Source organism: Pholis gunnellus, assembly GCF_910591455.1.
Source record: "Pholis gunnellus genome assembly, chromosome: 8".
NCBI classification, from domain to species: domain Eukaryota; kingdom Metazoa; phylum Chordata; class Actinopteri; order Perciformes; family Pholidae; genus Pholis; species Pholis gunnellus.
In genome coordinates this window covers 13,879,346-13,894,977 of record NC_136534.1, presented here as the reverse complement: position 1 = coordinate 13,894,977, position 15,632 = coordinate 13,879,346, and the positions used below count along the sequence as shown (strand labels likewise).

The window sequence follows — 15,632 nt, the reverse complement described above, 5'->3', positions numbered from 1 at the left end:
GGCTTGAGACTTCTTGGATCGCATACACATTACAAAGAAACAATATGACATCAAACAGAATGTGACTAAAAATACCTTCATTTCAAAGTTAGAAAGCGAGGATGAATGCTATTCTATAAAGGACGGATTGCTTTTCCCTCGATAACCATTGTGAGAGATTTAGGCTGAGGAATACTCACTTGACTGCTTCTCAACAGCACTCAATAAGTCACTTGCACAGACAATATAATTGCATAATGGAAATATTATCAATATCTGGGCCTTTGCTGTGAAAAGATTTTTTTCTGGGCTCAGCCAGGGCCTGGGGGATTTAGATTACACTCCTGTTTCACCCATTCAGTATAATAGTTCTAACTCAATAGCAGCTGAAGGTAAATGCTATTCCCAACAAAAGCAAATTTCAATTTAGATGGCTATCCTTTATGTGCTGCTCTCTTGAATTCTTCACCTTTTTAACATTCTGCTTCATACACACAAACACTTGGGTTGGGGCGCACAGCAATGCTCTCAACTGATGGGGTTGACAACTTGGATAAATTGCTTCAAATTGAGCTATCACTTGGCTACGGTTTGAGAAATGCTGCTGTGATTGATTAATTGGGCTAAGCCACATTCAGTCGGATTTAAGAGTTGTTAATGGTAGGCAGGCTTTTGTTAGATAAAGAAAAGAAAGATTTTCCTGAGTTTTGAAATTGACATCACTACTACTGTGTTTGTTCAGTTTAAAACGGCTTCAAATCAGCTCTGACAAATTGGAAAGAAGATAATCAAAGTTATATCACATTGAAATGAAAATGAGTAGCATTCAAGTGGATCCTGCCAAAAGCAAAAAAATAAGTAAAATGACTTACAGCTGAGTAAAGCCCCCAAAGCACAAAACAGCAACAGGGTGTCCATGGCTGAAAGAGACATTTTGTTTTAGTTACATTATTTGAATAATATAAATTGATTAATTTCACCAAACAGCCAAATATATAATCTCAGATTGAACAGTGCTTACCTGCTGTGATGCATGTATAATGTTTTTATAAAAATTACATCCTTTTATGTACTCTGACAGACAAAAACACAACCAATCAAAAACATTGAGGCTCAACAACAAGGACTTTGAAAAAAACTATTTGCTTCCTCTAAAACAAATTAAGGCAGAACTTGGCAATGCTTTGCAGGTCCTGCTGTATGTTGACATAGGTGTGATGTACAATACCAACTATGGGATGAATCATCTTTTGCTTCAGTTAACAACTGAATAACAGGAGTCATGAACATCCTGTCATTTGTTTTAAGGAATCGACTGAGAATCCCCAGATGACCTCCCAAGTAGTCTGTAGCCGTAAAAGATAAACATTTGTACGTATGTGTAACATTAAATACTGTATTTGAGGGACCCTCAACCTGGACAACCTTCTTTAAAAACTCTTATCCTCTTCTCTAAAGTGGACAATTTTCAAAATACATTTGGATAATATATAAGTTTATTCAACATCTTTTTCAGCAGAAATTCCAATGCCATTTGACATCTAACGTCAGGCAGATACAGTGAACAGATCAATATGATAATTTGCTCAGATTCATCTGTAATGTATATTCTGGTGTAACCAAATAATATTATCCATTTTAGAGGGGGCAAGGCAAGAATGTGATAAGACCAAAATCACAAGTCTAATTTGATAATCGGGCTCGGTTTTGAAAAATAACTAAAATATGTAGAATATCATTAATGTCTCACATCACAAGTTACATGCTTTATCAAATGCTAGGTTGTTCTAGTAAGAATCTTTTGATTTTTATAGTAGAAAAAACCCCGAGCTGTGACGCAATCGCATCCTAACAAGTGCTAAATATAAAAGTAAAATACTGACATCTGGTAAAAATGTGACCTGTTCGTTTCCTCTCTGTATCTTTATTTCTTCAGCCACTTAGTGTTTGTCATTTGTGTCATCTATCAGCTTGAGAAAAACCTTAACCACACAACCTATTGTGCATCGCATTGCAAACTTATAAAGCCCACTCAATGCAAAAATCACAAGTTCTGCCAGTGTTTATATTGTGTCCTTTAAACTAGATTGTGTTTATAAATAGACATGCTCTTGTAAGGCTGGAAAGATAGGGATAATCCCATGTACCCGATCAATCAAATGTTAATTAAACTAACATTTCTGCTGAGTGGCAGTAGTTGGGTTTAATGGGCGGTTTCTGTTGGTTTTGTGTCACCTAAGAATAACAGCACATAGTGGAGGGTGTTCCAATCATTCATGATTGAGAGAAAGTAAATATGACTTGGCCCTCATAAGTTTGCATTAGATTTAAAAAACAAACAAAACAAACGATAAAAAAACTCAAATATTTAAGTAGTGCTTTTTTGTCAGAAACCTTGGGCAGGGCAGCAGTAAGCCTGGTTTAGTTATTGTACATATTGTGGATTTAGATAAAAGAGTGTGCCTTCACTGCTTTTTTCCCCTGGAACCCAATCAGCACTACCCAGAGATGATTTTATTTAAAAAAAGATGTATGGGCCCAACTGATAAGAGTGCAGTCAGTATTACGTAAAATGTATGAGAAGGGCATATTATCCTTTAGAGCAGGGGTGGCCAACCAGTCAAAGACCAAGAGCCACATTTTTTACTGTGTTACCGCAAAGAGCCACATCATACACATGGGCACACATGAACATCACCCTATCCCTTCCTCACACACACACATACCTTTGCTCAGCCAGATTTATTGTAAATGTCACACACCAACATGATAATGACAGAAATTGACTCCTAAGACCAGGCCAGTCATTTTCAACAATGAACATTGTGTGCACTGTCTCACACAGACAAACTCTCAGTTCAACCAAATCCACAAACAAAAATATAATAATTTACAAGAGTGTTTTTCTTTTACTATGCATGTTACTTAATGGGACTTCTGGCATTCCTTGCCTTGAACAATCCTCTTCAAATCTGGCTTGTTTTCCGTTGTTACCACTCGAAGCAATTCTTTCACATGGGTGTCAGTCAGAACAGATCGATGCTTTGATTTCACGTGTTTCAGGGTAGAAAACACAGACTCGCAGACGTATGTTGACCCAAACATTGACAGTATCTTAAGCGACTTTCTTTTGCATTTTCATAATATACATTTTAGTTTCTGGCAATGAAAAGCCTTGGTGGAGTTATACCTTCACTGTGTCGTCCTGTATGGTAAATGATGATCCATGCAGGAGGATTTGAAACACAGTGACACGCCTGGAAGAGCTGCCGTCACAAGGTCCGTGGTAAGAGACCAGGCACACAGAGGGACATCAGACCATAAGTTAACCGAGGTTCCAAGCTCAGCTGCTGCCCACTTAGTGTGGAGACTTGGAGGCTGCCCCTGAGCTCACAAACTTCAGGTTCGTCAGAACAGTCCCAGGAACCATTCATCAGAGCACACTGCTGCCTTTACCTTCCTTTAGCCTGGCAGGCTGCAGAATATGCTTCCAGTGCCAGACATGAGGCCATCTTTCCTGCCCCAGCACAAACTGCACTGATGTACATACGTGTGTAAGTAGCACGCTCCACACCACTGTTCTAGCAGCGGTGAAACTCTATACTATTGATCAACAGCATATCACAGACCATGTGTTCTTGTTGGGACGGCCTGCACTCATTGCATTCTCTCCCACAGACCTCAGTGCAATGCTGTCCGGGAGCTACTACTGCCCAGGAGTTCTGCAAAGCTTTCAGTAAAGTGGCCATTTCTCAGTTCCATGTCATCATACTTGTCCCCATTGAAGTTCCCACAGAGGCCCGATACTGTGGCGTCGTATTGGGTAGAGGAAAAGTCAATTCTCACCCCGGATGTTGTCGACTTGGTTCGCTTTAAGTCCTCCATGGTTAAAAGGATCTCTGCGTTCTTCTCCATTTACCTGAAAGCACAAGGACATTTTAAGGCTGCAAAAATTTTATGAAACTTGTCTTTATCACAAATTAATACAGATTGCTGAACTTACTTGTATTTTATAGTTTTATAGTTTCAAGGTCAATCGACACTTCCATTGAATGCAAATTAAATACTAGTCTGCTGATCGTGAAAGTGCCATTCGAGCCCTTTTCAAAGCTAAGAAGCAGAGTATAGTCATGCAAGGCTTTTTGAGGATAAAGCTGACACCACATAAGTGCAAGCTCCATGGTGAGGCAGAATGACACCATCAAAAGTGATGTAGCCAAAGCCAGCAAACACTTGGCACACCCGTTACTGCAAGGCAAGGCCATCCTTTACTGAACAGTTTTCCATGGGTGTGCAGGTCAATTCTCCTTTATCGCAGCTACACTTTTGGCAGCTTGTCTCAGAGCAGAAGTGGCCAGCAGGGTGATACTCTCCCTCATGCATGCAGCCACAGTCGGAGACCAGCACACACTGGCCATCACTCAGGATGTAGCCAAGGTCACACTGGCAGCCTTCCTCACAACCTCCACTACAGTTTGCTGGGGAGGACAGTCCAACACACGCACACACACACAACAGGACATCGAGGTCCACACAGCTCATAGTGGCTATTCTTAGGGCATGACACCTGAAGGGAGAAGGGGGGGGTAAGGGGTCAAAAAAAAGACAGTTGGATCTGCAGGCCTCCGCTCCCAGAGACCTCCAGCTATGGGCAAAGTCTAGCCTATTTTTGGCAAGTTCTTCATTGGGCGTCATGAGAATCAGTGTTGGCATTCCCACAAAGACCAGAAACAGAAGAGCCATAACTGCTGGGGAGGATAACCATTAGCGTGCCGGTGTTGTGGACGGTCAGCTGTAATCCCACATCAGTGTGAATGATGATAGATGAAGGTGTGCGGTAGGCATTTACATGGCCTGTCAGGTGAGAGTATGGCAAGGCCTTAAACAGTCCACCAACCTGGGTATTTAAAAAAAATAAACACTTTTAAACCTTCTCCCGTCCTGTACGCAGCCACACTGCTCTGCCGGTACACAGGCATGGTCATCATAAAAGGTGTCCGGTATTACACCGGCAACCTTCCTCACAGTATCTGGGGCACTGCACTGCTTGGCTAATGCCAGGACACAGTGAGGAGCAAGCATTGGTGCACTGGCTAAATTCAGGACATTGATAAGCTGTCAAATAAAACCGTTTTAATTTGTATATCTTACTGCATTTAATTACTTGAAATTGTAATGACTTTTAAATTTCATTAAACAATGTACCAAGACCTACCACAGCCTGTGGCGTTTGTACAGAGGTCAATTATCCCTCCCGCCTTCTTACATGCTGCATCATGGGCCCACAGTGCATCACACAGGGCCCAGCGTTGGCCCTCTGCAACACAAAGGTTTTCCATGCAGAGGGATTAGTGTTTCTGTGGGAACACTAAATGGTGACAGGGGGAGAACGGTCCCACAGGATTGTTAAGAAAGCCACAGCACTGCTCAGAAGTGTATTCAGGCATGGGGGAGAGGCAGAGTTGACAGGTGCCGTCACATGTCACTGCAGGAAGTTTCATAATCAAACAACTTCCATGATGACCAAACAGTTTAAGGATCAGAGACCATGGTGCCATTGGGTAGCTGCAGGTCATCTGAGGGATTATCATTGTAGTTTCCACCTTTTCAAGAAGTACTACCCTGAGCCTTCCACTTAGCACTTATTGTATTCATATTAGTTTGTTGCACTTATTGTATTCGTATTTGCTCTGGTTTATGCTCTTAGATACTTGTTTAACAAAGGATATGCACTTATGACTTCTGGTGACTATAGTTCTCTTGAATACCTATGTTGAAAACACTTATTGTAAGTCGCTTTGGATAAAAGTGTCTGCTAAATGACTGGACTGTAATGTAATGTAAAACCTGGTTTTGCAGGTCTGATATAAGCTCAACTGACTGTGGGGTCTTGATGGTTAGCCATCCATTTTTCTGATTTACAGTGACGTTTCTCTGGGAGAACGGCAGGTTCTCGTAAACTCCATTTACCTGGGTGAAATAATTCATGTTTAAAAACATAATATACATCAGCTTGTGTATGCTGTGAAACATTCCTTTACAGTGCATGCTAGGAGATTAACAATACATCTTGTTGAAGGCTGTGAAATCGTTACCTCAATTTTTCCAGCAAAAGCTGTCGACGTCTTAAAATGCATTTTATTGACTTGCAAGTAGATCTGCCTGCCCTCACTGTGGTTGCCCTGTGCAGCTATCAAAACAGGCTCCGCATCCAGTTTATTGAGGCACGTCTGCACCAAGGTGTAGTTACATGAACCATGAAATTCAAATGCCTGTCCATCAAACGTGGTGTATTGGGCTCCATCAACAGAGCAGCGTGCCACTTTGGGTTTGGGGTGGCAACCTTGAACTCCCCTAGTAAGCTTACACTCCTCTACTCCACAGGAGACATTACGGCAAGTCATGTGTCCCCCAGCATGACATAAACAGCTTTTCTCACACGTAGACACATTAGACACCTCCTCTCCTGCCTTGAGGTATTCTCCACGGTGAAAGCAGCCGCAGCTTTCTGCGTAGACACAGAGGCTGCTACTGTGAACTAAACTTGCTTCACAGAGGCAGTTCTCCCACGATGTTTCGAGGCATCTCTACTGTGTTATTCTGCCAGCCAAGGCGAACAGAGGCAGAACTCATGTTGTAACTGGTACTGGAGGGACAGGACGAGTCTGTAGAGCTACAGAGAGACATCAGTCACTAAGGCCTTGAAAACATGAAAATGTTGGAAAGGGTTAGGGTTGACCAGTGATGCATTAGTACCATCTAGTGGTCCAATAGCCCCTGGAAGGTTGTGGCCTCAATACTACTATGAGTCAAAGCAGACTATCTTATACTTTATACAAACACTTTCGAAAAACAAACAAGGGAAAAAAAACATAACATTAAGAATTTACAGGCATACATCTGATTTTATGCACATAATCACCATATTCTTTTCCTCATGTTGCGTGATCAATATCAACAATCTAAACATGATGAAGTGTTGTGTGCTTGCACAGGCATCTGCAAAACTCTCCATATTTCATTTGGTGTGCAATGACGCTGAACTCCAAACAGCACAGTTACAAGTGTAGAGGATATTAATTTAATTCACTGGCACAACAGAGCTGAGAGCACATTAACACTTACAGCTGAATCCAGGACTCCACCATGCATAAACTGTAGCCTTGTGGGAAAGGCAGACAGCAGTATACTCTGCCTGGGAGTGACACAGTGCAGGCTGGAGACCTCCATGAAGACACAGGTCACTGACGCAACGCTTGTAAAAGCTGGAGGGGTCCACTTTGCCATGGCCGTGTCTAAATGGTCCATTGACTTCCAAAATCTTCCCGCAATCCTCCGGGTCAGAGAAGCGGGCCAGACGCTCAGATGAACATTTTTGACAACTTCCTCCTAGACAGCCCTCCACACACCAAGCATTCTGCCCACTTCTCCAAAATGCTCGGGACTGAGACGCTCCTTTGGGCCATTTGCTGTGAGGTCATCCTCAGGATCAGAGTTGAAGTCACCACACTGACCACAAGTGGCATTAGCATATTTACTGGAGAGACAAATTCCAACTATGCCCTCTTTGCTGAGACTCAATTCAAAGCCCATGTCTGTGTAGATGTAAGTGTGCAGCACCAGAGAGAAAGCCAGCGCAGTAGGGCTGAAGTAATAGGGCATGTTCCTCTTGACACCATCAACCTGTAGGGGGGGCCAACATTGCATTTGAAAATCAGCACAGGGCAACACATTAAAAGTAATCTCTGTGAAGTCTGGTTTAATTATAATATGATTTATGACCCGTGCAGTGTGTGAACAACGACTTTGTGTGACATGACAATTAAAAGAATGCAAATCAACAAGAGGATACTAGCACTCACCTCTATGCTCTGTGTTTTTGCTGTTTAGCTCCACATGCACACCACTCACATTGACCAGGACATGAAGTGCTGACTCTAGGTGTCCATCTGTCTGTACACCAACCTGGATGATATCAATGCCTGGTTTCTGTCCGCATATGCCCAGTAACACAGACACAGAAAAACTGTAACCAGTTAATTGTGTTTTTGTTTGCAACAGACATTTTAAATTTGCTTACGGTAGAAGGTACTATTCCTCCACTCTCTGATCTGGATATTGGCATTTTGACAGGCGGTAGCATAGGCCTCCAAGATCAGGCAGAGGACCGTCTGAGTCCAAACTGTAGAGTCACAGGTAGTAGCCTTTTCTCGCCATTTCTCTGGGGAGAGATATATAGAACGCATTTTTTCATGGAATTTTGTGTTGAAAATGTGTTTATCAGGTGCATCTACATTGTGAGAAAACATAAACTTTCGTGTAATTAAACAGTCAAATCACAAATTGACAGTGAGGCTAGAACGGTGATGTGACTGTTTACATGTCCTAATTCAAACTTACCAAAGCATGGCCTTGTTCCCCTCTGTGGATTGTAATATTGTCTTTAGCCACGTTAACATGAATAGCTTTAAGAGAGGAAGCCTCTTTGGGGGTCCTCTCTTTCTGTACCCCGACCCAAAATGTCATATTGTCCCTGGTGTCCTTCAATAAACGGATCAGAGTGTAGGTACAGTTTCCTAGGAATTCAAACACCTTTCCATCAAATGTGTAGAAGTGGTCGCCTCCCAGTACCCAACACTGGGCTTGCCGAGGTTGGCTCTGGACACCACAAGCCTCACCATTTTATAATCAATATCTGAAAGAATTAGGGGAGTAAGTATCAGATTAATTGCAGTTTTGGTTCATAAGTAAATGTGTTGAGTTTTGAGTTGAAGTATAAATATTCTGTCTTCATAAGAGTAAAAAAAACTGCTTCATTTAAATGGGAACAAATGTAAGTACACAAACTATTTGTGATGCATCACATTATAATATAGTGTCATCGGCTTTTGTGGAGGACAAGTAAAAAAATAAGAGGTGCACGCTTATGATTGACAGGGATTGCAATAACAAGTCAAGAACATTGTTCAAAAGGAGCAGCGGTTTAACCTCATTTTGGACCAGTTCCAGGACACTGACAAAACACCTGTGTGCCATGAAGTTGCAAAACAACCCTGGCAGAAAATTAAAGTTTAATTTGATAATGCAAAACCAATGAATGTTGCATGGTGCAGCTCAGTGACAGTTAGCCTTTGAGTCACCCAACCCAGAAGAACCAGCTGAGCTTACCTTTCTTTGCACAGCCCCAAGTATTGTTAAGAAGGGTGGAGCTCTCTCCCTCGAGGCAAGATGCTGACTCGCAGCACATGGTGGCAGCGGCAGAGCAGTTAGACCGCCCAGAGCACCCCCGATATCTCCCCGATCTACAGAGAACAGTGAGTCACTGTTTTAGAGAACAGTTGAGTAACACATACGCACGCGCACACACACACACCAATACAGACAAACAACACAGGAAAACACAAAGGCCTAGGATTTCGTAATTAGTAATGTCACATGCACTGGTAAGGTGTGTACGTTTGGCCAAAACATTAATGAGTCATAATATTAAGGCCATGTCCACACTACTAAGTTTCCATTTCAAAACGCATATATTTTGCTACGTTTACACTGAGCGTCCACACTAGGAGTTTTAGAGCACCGAAAACGGATTAGTTTAAAATTGCTACCGAGGACGGATAACTTTGAAAACTCCGGGGTTACCTCGTAGTGTGGACGGCGGAACCGGAGAAGTTTGAAAATAATGACATAGACACCTCTGTTTGCCACTTGATTAGCAGTTACGACGTGTCCTTCACTGATTTGTCAGGCCGCTATCACGTGACTTGAAGCCTTGATTATCGATCGTCTACCAGTGGTTAATTCAACATGGATAACTGGTTACAGGTCTATACTAGCAGCTGTTGTGCAGTTATTATAAAATGCTGAATTTAATTTTAGAAAATCTACTACGGTCGACATGCAGAAGAAGCAAGCCGAAGGCGTGTCCAGCGGTGTGATCACCCCAAGGAGCGGACGTTTGAAGTCACGGTTTGCGGCTTTGAGGAAGGCGATGGACACAAAGGACTGTACATTTCTTATTAATGTTTATTTTGTTCTGCACAACTATTGTGAAGTTTCACACAGAAAATGTAAAGGAATAAAAGCATAAATGCTCTGCAGTACGACGGGGACTTCAGCCCCCGGCAGAGCTACGAGTGTAAAAGCAGACAACGAAACAGAGGATGTGATAGATATGTGTTGACCACATTTATTGACCCATAACCTAGTAAACTTTGATTTAAGTGTTCCTTTTGAACTAAATTTGATGCATGCGTGTGAGAGAGAGAGCTGCAGCGTTTGAAAAATAAAACTTCAAAAACCTTTCACAAAATGTGTCTGTTTGAGTTTATAGATGAAGATTTTAAGTATCAAGCACTATCTTTCATTATTAGACCACTACTTTGTCATATTTACTGAAACTAAGCAACCAATCTACTTCCTGTTTACACCAGCACCCGCATGCCCAGTGTATGTGAATAGTCATGCGATATTCATTTTCAGGCTTATGTTCATTTGTTAAAACTTTTGTAGTTAAACAATGCTCCAATGTTCTGGTCACATTCTAAATAAATAGTTTCACTGGATTTAAAAAAAAAAAATCATGAATGAATTGCCGGGATGAATTGAAAATGAATATGGTAGTTGGTGTGAGCTAAATAATGTGCAGCTTCTCACTTCATAGCTGTGCATAAGATAGATGCAACCACATTTTTCAGCTTTGATGCAGCCATTTCCACTATTATTGTATCCAGACTCAAATTGACATCCTTCATAAGAGGCCCACGGGCAGGGGATGAAAAAAAATGGGTTCATAGACCAGCTCTCCTTACTGTACATCAATCAGTCAACTTCGTTGTAGACAGCTTGTCAAAGTTCTAAAAGTACAAGAGAAGCATGTGTGCAGACCTGTATGATTTACATGCACGCCACAAAAGACTGATAAAACAACACGTACAAAAAAGAAAGTCAAGATTGATAATTCTCACAGCACTTCTCACCCCTCCATAGTTTGGCCTTGGCATGCAAAAGTGTACCCTCTCAGACTACTGCAAAACAAATCTTTATTCCCATTAGATATACACAAGTCATTCACACAGTTCTGAAAGAAGGGCTCAGGGTCTACATTGGCGTGACATCCACTAAATGATCCTGCAGGAGCAAGCAGCATGCCACAGAGGTTATCAGATGCAAATTCAGCTGCCATGGTAGATTTGCACCCTGAACAGAGAACACATTCTTTGGAATAGTTTGTTCCAGTTGCTGAAAGTGACCAGGAAGATGTAAAGGTGGAAACATCACTTGCAAGGCTGATATTTAGGCTTAGTTTGTCATCTGTAGCACCAGCACTGATGTTTCCACACAAGCCACACATTTTTCTAAGGGAGGCAGGAAACACTATTTGTATCAGATCAGTATCAGATAAGTAGACAACCCCTGTTTTTATAACAACACGAGTCAGCAAGCCAGAATGCGGTATGGCTATGTGATCCAGCTTGACAGCAAGACCCCCTCAAAACACCATCAATCTGGAAACTTTGAATGTTAAATTTGCCTTGATTGTAACTTTAACAGTTTGCGTTTTTGAACTGCTTACCTTTACTTTTCCCAAATGCTCATTCTCCAAAGACATGTTCACTCCATGGACCCTGAGGTGCAGCTGTCCTTGCTGGATATTACAGCGGGGTCAGAATCTTCCTCGTCACAAGCTTGGGATAGAACATAACGGCAGCTTCCCATATTAAAGTCAAAGCTATGTCCATCGTAGCTCCTGAAGTGTCTGCCACCCATGACTGAACATTTAACAGGTTGTGATGCATGACATGTCCTCTGGCCATCTTGGATGGCACATTTTGTTCCAACTGGACATGTGTGGTTGGTATACATTGTACTCTGTTGCAGCCCACACAGAGACAGCGCAGCTGACAGTGCTCATCGGGGCAGAAGTTCTCATGGATTTCATAGTAAATATCATCGTGAATGCAGCCACACTCAGAGTTTGGTACACATCCCCCACTACTGTGGAAAAACCCAGGTTTGCAGAAACAGCCCACTTTGCATTTCGCTGCACGAGGATTTGGGTTTTCTACACAGTCATTCATGTGACTGGAGCACAGGCGGTATTCACTATTGGGTGGACAGGAGAGATCTACGAAGGAGAAAAAAACAAACAATTTCATTGAAATATTCCTATTTTGTACACATTGAAAATAAATAAATGCATTTAACCATAGTTACTCACTACAAAAGCTGGAAGCCCTCCATTTATCCACTATAGCTCTCATTTCTTGACACACAGCAAGACAGAATCGGAGGTCATGAATGCAGTTATTGTAGAAATCTTCTGGATCAACCGTTTCATGGCAGCTCTGGAAGGCTCCCTCTGTATCCAGTAACCTTGCACAGAAATCTTTTTCTTTATAAAGAGCCAAATCTTGTGAAATGCACCCTTTTGTGTTCAGGCACATCCACGCATTCATGTTCACTGTTGGTTTGCTGTGTCTAACAGCCCGAGAAATATCAGATAAGTCATCAGGCATCAGATCATCTTCTGGAACAGCATTCATGTTGCCACACAGGCTACAGAGATTACCTGAGTAGATCCATGGCACTTGAACAGTCAGGACATCAGAGCTGTATGTTACAACAACGCCAAAGTCAGTCTCTATACACTTTGAGAGTCCAGTCACATAGAGCTTTATTTTGCCTTTGCTCAATATGGAAGAGACAGTAGCAGAGCAATGTTAACATTGCGAGTGGAGAAAACGTTACTTCGTCTAGTGGAAAATAAATGAACCTACCATAACTCTGTTACTCCGATCATTTGACATCTCAATGGAATAACTGAAAGTCCATCATTTTACACGACGAAAGGAAACATTTGTAGCATCCTCCATCTGGTTCTGGACCTCGACACTAAAGTTTCCCTGGTCCCCCCAGGTGGGACAGTGAGAAGCGAGTAGGTAAGTACAGTTGCCAGACACATCAAAGTTACGCCCGTCAAAGGTGGTATAATGAAGATTCCTTTGGCTATGCACATCCCAGGCCCTTCCAGCCCAGGACTCTCTTCCTAACTTTGCACACGTTTCCATCCTGGCAATGAGACTGAGCACATATAACCCTCTTGGAGCTCGGTTGGCGGACACATTTCTCCTGGCAGCGTTTGTCCATCCAGAAGTTCTCCTTTGGGTGATAGTAGCAACCTTGGTAAAGACAACCACACTTGCTACGTGGCACACACTCCCCACCACTCAACAGATACCCCCTGTGGCATTGGCATGATTCCACACAGGGCAGGGAGCAATTACTATGGGCCTCTGGGTTACCGCAGGTAGCAGGGCAGGCTGAACCACAGATCTCATAGTGGCTGTTCATAGGACATACCATAGCTGTGAAAGAACAAAATACTTTTAGCGAACCACTTTAATCACTTAAAAAAAATAATATATATATATATAATTAAATTAAAACTCTCGGCACTTGGAGATGGTTCTCCAGTTTTGGACTCTGGCCAAGAGCCTCTTGCAGATGTTGGTATAGGCCGTCAAAATCTTGCACAAAGAAGAGGCAGCTTTGCTGACACACAAGCTGTTCACACAGCTACGAACAAATGGCTCAGGATCATCATATGAGTGGCAACCTGCAAAAGGTCCACCGCTCCTCTGCAGTAGAGTGCACCCAATTCGGAGAAAGTTGCCTTTATTGCCAGGAAAATATTTGGTTTGGCCTTGAGTGCACACTGGACATGAAACACCACCAACACAAAATACAGTAGCATGCATCACTGTTCACCACCCAAGGGAGAGTAAAAGTCACAGTCTGGGTCTCATCTGTGCTATTGGAGGAAATGATGCCATCTGAGGAGCTGCGATTAGCATTTCCACACAAACCGCACAGGACTCCATACAGTTCTGGGCCAACATCAACCTGGAGATGGTGCTTCCAGTCATACTGTAGAGTGAGGCCGAAGGCAGTGTCTCAGACAACGCTGGATTAATCTATACGTATGCAAGAACATGAAGTTAATCAACAGCTACAAAAAGTGTATGATTAATTTCAGTTTGTTCAGTACACTTACCATAACATGATTTTTGTCTTCTTTAACTGTAGAGCTATTTAAATGATGGCATTTTGGAATGATGGTGGAGACAGTGGCACTGTTCAAATATGCTCGGGCTATATTAATCTGTAGGGGAACAGAAGCGTTTAAGCCCGGACAGGTTGTCTGAACTAAAGTGTAGTTACAGTTTCCCTGTAGGACAAAATATCTTCCATCAAATGTGCGGTAATAAGAGTCACCCCATATTTTTGTTTTCAAAGAACAGAGTGATTTTCCATCTTTGACAGATCGCTTCCGTTTGTGACCACAGTACAGCTGTTCACAAGAAGCTACAGCGGAAATGAAAAAAGAGAAGTATATGTAGCATGTTAATGTTACACAGATTAATAGTCATCAAATGCTCAACATGTAATGCAAAGCCCAAAAAAAAAAAAAAAAGAATACACACTTTTGGATATCGTTGCTTGTTCATGGTACTCAGATAGTGTCCCACATCTCTGTCTGTGGGAAGAGAACTGGACTCTGCATATTTGGGCAGCTGAGCAAAGTTGGGCTTCTGGGAGAATATAACACCAGACTTTAAATCCCCTGCGTTAGAACTGTTATCTTGCTGCTCACTCATATCACCTGAATCAAACATAGGTAAAGTCTGGCAGATATCATCAACAGATGGCAGTACGGTTAGAGTTGAATGACGTTGTGCATTGCCACATCTGAAGTAAACAAGTTGAAGGGGACTATCACTAGAAATGTGGATTTTATCTGAAGTCACAACTGGGATGACCTTCATAATGCCACCAACAAGAGATACCAAGGGAGGGATACATGTAATCAAAACTCCAGTGTGTCACCGGTTTCAGTTCAGCAAATCCATACAAGCAATCCCCAAGTGTCTGTTGGGAGCAGGTAAAACCAACCACTACACCTACAGCTTCTTTAGAGATCAACTCTGAGCCAGAGAGGCTGGAGTTGCTCTGGCGGTAAACACTCTGCATCACCCCTATATACACACACAACTGAAGGACACATTGCCTTCAAAAAGCACTTCCCCTGAGAGGAAGATATCCACGGATGTCCCCCGGTCTAAGCTGGTGATCACCATCTGGCTGACAGCATTCTGGTTAGGGAAGTTAGGAGTAATGTAGTGGGTCCCCCAGGAGGACACATCATGAAGAAGGCTGTGGTCACAACCAGTCTGGGTGCAGAATGAGGCAAGGGCTGTAACAGGCCAGACAGAATCCACACTGAGGGGGAAGGAGGAGCGATCACTGGTCATTCCCACGGACAATGGCAGGTGAATCGTCTTTGACTGGTCAGCAGAGAGGTAGATGTGTTGCACAAAGCTGCTTCCCAGAACCTTCAAAGTGACTGAGGTCCAAACACCAGTGGCTGCAATAGTTACTTGATGGCTAACATCTGCTGTTGGGTAATTATGTGGGGGAAACATAATAAAAAACTTCCGATCAAGACTGGCCACGGACAGGCCTGCAGAGGAGAATACAAAATTAAGTTACTCTTTTTTTTCTCAATATAAAACATTTCAATATGCTCCCACATCAACAACAGCAGGATATGTGCATATGAAGTGAACAATAACATGGTTTACTAACAAAGA

The 15,632-nt window shown here is 42.4% G+C and overlaps 1 pseudogene across 1 annotated transcript in view; it reads right to left on the bottom strand.

The window, feature by feature from the left end:
* Positions 1-3,814: 3,814 nt before the first annotated feature.
* Positions 3,815-15,632, bottom strand: part of LOC306700423 (IgGFc-binding protein-like) — a 12,048-nt pseudogene continuing 230 nt past the window's right edge. The window contains exons 2-8 of the transcript in view: positions 14,829-15,326; positions 9,148-9,281; positions 7,097-7,662; positions 6,075-6,542; positions 5,827-5,949; positions 5,246-5,296; positions 3,815-3,898 (exon numbers count right to left, since the gene is read on the bottom strand). The product of the transcript in view is annotated as an IgGFc-binding protein-like (transcript). The remainder of the gene's footprint in view (positions 3,899-5,245; positions 5,297-5,826; positions 5,950-6,074; positions 6,543-7,096; positions 7,663-9,147; positions 9,282-14,828; positions 15,327-15,632) is intronic.